We start from the raw sequence: 4,076 nt of genomic DNA, 5'->3' as shown, positions 1-4,076 counted from the left end.
TGACGTTATTGAAATCATTTGAAACTTTTCGCTGACTTTTTTTTGATTTTGGGACATGAAGTAATCAGGGAAAGACGCACTAGCATAAGTAAAAATAACACATTCGCACCTGGTATTTTCTTTTTTATTGAAAAAATTTATTTTTCAAACCTTAGATGTTGGTTTTACGTATTGAAATAACATAATATAAAAGAAATTCATAATTTCGTAGTCTTGTAAACAAATAAGTTCTTGTGATACTATTAAAACATAAATCTGTAACATTTATTAAGTCATGCGTCAACGATGAGCCATATCGACGTGCATTTTGAGATTATTTTTTCTTGAAAATGACTTGCCACATATTTCACACGAGTGGGTAATACCCCTGTGTACCTCATCGATGTGGCGTTTGATTTTACTTTTGTGAGAAAAAGATTTTCCGCAAACCTCACATTCGTGTCTGACACCACTATGAACTATATCGATGTGAACTTTGAGATTAGATTTCGCTTTAGAATTCTTCCCGCAAATATCACACGCATATGTGACACCATCATGCACCGCATCGATGTGGATTTTGAGACTACTTTTGTCTGAGAATGTCTTTGGGCATTTATCGCATGCCTGTCTAACGCCATTATGCACCTTCTCGATGTGAACTTTAAGATTACCTTTCGTCATGAATTTATTTCTGCATACACCACATGCATGTCTAACACCATTATGCACCGCATCGATGTGGTTTTTAAGACTTCCTTTCGATGTAGAGTTCTTCCCGCAAATATCACACGCATATGTGACACCATTATGCACCGCCTCGATGTGAACTTTAAGATGACTTTTCGTCGGGAATTTATTTCTGCATATATCACATGCGTAACCGATTTGATTATGCACGAAATCGATGTGATTCTTGAGATAACTTTTGGTTGAGAATGTCTTTTGGCACTTATCACATGGATGAGTGATTTTACGGTGCACCACATCGATGTGGATTTTGAGACTACTTTTGTCTGAGAATGTCTTTGGGCATTTATCGCATGCATGTCTAACACCATTATGCACCGATTCGATGTGTTTTTTGATACTACTTTTGTCTGAGAATGTCTTTGGGCATATATCACACGCATGTGTCATGCCATTATGCATCGAATCGATGTGTTTTTTAACATTACTCTTGTCTGAGAACGACTTTTTGCAAATATCACATGGGTAGGTGATTTTACGGTGCACCGATTCGATATGGATTTTGAGATGACCCTTCTGTGTGAATGTCTTTTCGCAAATATCACATGCATGTGAAATGCCATTATGCACCGAATCGATATGTTTTTTGATAGTACTCTTGTCTGAGTATGTCTTTTGGCATATACCACATGCATGCTTGATTTTATAATGCACCGAATCGATATGGATTTTGAGATGACTCTTCTGTGTGAATGTCTTCCCGCAAATATCACACGAATATGTGACACCATTATGCAGCGAATCGATGTGTTTTTTGAGACTGATCTTTAGTGGGAATGTCTTGCCGCAAATATCGCATTCATGTCTAACCCCATTATGCACCGACTCTATGTGCCTATTGAGATCACTTTTTTTTGAGAATGTCTTTGGGCATATATCGCATGTATTGTTGACACCACTTCGCACTATACCCACGTGTGATTTGAGTCTCTTCTTACAGTTCGACTTTTCAACACATTTTTTCCCATTTTCTTCGTTGAGTCCACTTTCGAAATTAAATCCAGTGGCTTCTTCGTTTAAAATTTCTTTTTTCACTGTCCCGACAGTTTCTAATTTAATCTTGCTTCCTGTTTTGTAATCATCGCTATCCTGCCAGTGATTTGGAGAGAAATCTTCAATTTTCGCAACAGCCAATAAATTAGGCTTCATGTCTGTACATTCCAATTCGATTTGGATGTCGTCACGTTTATTTTTGTGACTTTCGTCATATTCTCGAAGCATGTGGTCCTGAAAAAAATTAAAATTATTAGAAAAGTTTTATTAATGATAGTGGAATATAATTATCAACACTTACTGAATTTTCATGCCAAGACCTTTCATATTTAACATTTTGAGTAACTGCGAGTGTCGTGTCAATTATTTCATAATCATTATCATTGAGCAGCTCATGCCGAGGCTCTTCTTTCACTCTGAAATAGATTTAATTAGATAAAATATTTTTTTATAATATTTTCGTACTTTAATCCTTATAAAATACAAATTACCTAATATCAGGATTGAATAAATCATCAGATTCCATCTTACTAGTTGGAAATCTCATTTGCGACTGACTCTGTCAATACTAACGTTACGAGTCGAAGTAACTCAAACTCAATTCAAAATAATATTTACATCGTGCCACGAAACTTCAGACTAACTAAAGTAAATAGTAACGCATGTAGCAAAAGTATGAATATTTACCACGTTTCTGTGATCTCAATGAACAATTATCAACGTCCATTACACAAGTCAAGTGACAAAAATTTTAATTATACACTTTCAGTCTCGAATTTCCAGAATCATTTATACAGAATCGCTCATATACGCACGTAACTCGTGCGTCGAGGGCATCAGCATTCGTTAATTTCGCGCTTGGCTCGCGCAACGAGAGAGAATTTGAATATATATGTGCACGCTAAATATCCGTCATTATTTTTCGACGCGATTCCATCGTTGTACTCGCGCGGCCACATTAAACGTTTCGAGTATAATGCCCAACCCGCGAGCATTATAAAAGCCTAAACGTCGCGAGCACGTGTGAGTGTGTCTGTGCGTGCACGAGAAAATCTCTCACCCCCACACCTCTGGCGTTATAAAACGAAATTCGATAAAATACAGGAGTAAGAGATATATACATTGTACATAAGCTCCTCCGCATGCCTCGCGCACATATATATATAATGTAGCCGAACGAACTGAATTCTTTATACGCGCGTGAAGGATGCGAAGCACCGGCACGACGAGAGAGAGAGATGGAATACAGAGCCGCATGGGCTGCTGCAGTATATATATGCCATATATGTAGGTGAAAGAGACATTTTCAACACTCGGCGGTGTAGCAGCATCAGCAGCAGCAGCAGCTGAGTAATTCTCGCGCGGATATGCCCGCGCTGAATTTCGCACCTCTCGGAATTTATTCATCATCGTAGTCGTTCGTAGTCGTCGTCGTCGTCGTCGCAAGGGAGAGAGAGAGAGATTTATAAAAATCGCTCAGGGCACGAAAAGAGGAGATTACGGATTTCTATCTTTTCCGAATTTTAAATTTTTTATCTACGTTTTAGGGGGGGGGGNGGGGGGGGGGGGAAACTGTTTGAATCAGAAATTAAAATCAAAGAGGTGATTTTGGACGAAATCTGTAGTGGAAAATCGATGCTGATTATTTTCTTATAAAATAACAATGGTAATGCGATAATCACACGTATTATTTTAAAACCTAAATTGAGCAGAAAAGAAAAATATTATGACAATTCTATCACAATTAAAGCCACTCTCTACCGCCAGAGGGCGAGTACCGTCATCTGTGAATCCACAAGTGGCAAAGTACAAATAATTGTATAAGTATTGATTGAAAAATATTTTTCCTCAATGCCGATTTTTATTAACGCTTAGAGCTTCAACGATAGCATTGCTGAACTGAAATTAATAAATTTAATTTAATTGACGTTTAACATTGCAAAGGCAAAAAATGGATATAAACACATGAAAATTGACGTGATTCGTATTAAATTCGAAGAATTGAATTTGCATTTAGTTCGTTACGACCCAAGAAAACGTCTTTAAATTTAATCTAATCGATTTCAATGCAAATATTCTCAACGGTGATAGCAACGCAACATACATAAAACGAAAACGATTCATCACTCGCCGCAGCACACACACATTATCGCGAACTAAGTGCAATCAGTCGTAATTAGCAGCTTGCTCGCACGTCTAAACATATGTGTGTGTGTATAACGATATCACATACAGTTCTATATGGCTGCGCACAAAGTGGCCAAAGACATCTCTATCTCTCTCTCTCTCTGTAAGCTCGAGGTCAAGAAAAAGAGGGACTGCGGATACGACACGTCGTTTTTCCGGCTCGTTTT

This window comes from Trichogramma pretiosum, unplaced genomic scaffold (assembly GCF_000599845.2).
Source record: "Trichogramma pretiosum strain Unisexual culture from Peru unplaced genomic scaffold, Tpre_2.0 scaffold83, whole genome shotgun sequence".
Taxonomy (NCBI): domain Eukaryota; kingdom Metazoa; phylum Arthropoda; class Insecta; order Hymenoptera; family Trichogrammatidae; genus Trichogramma; species Trichogramma pretiosum.
This window is presented reverse-complemented; position numbering follows the sequence as displayed.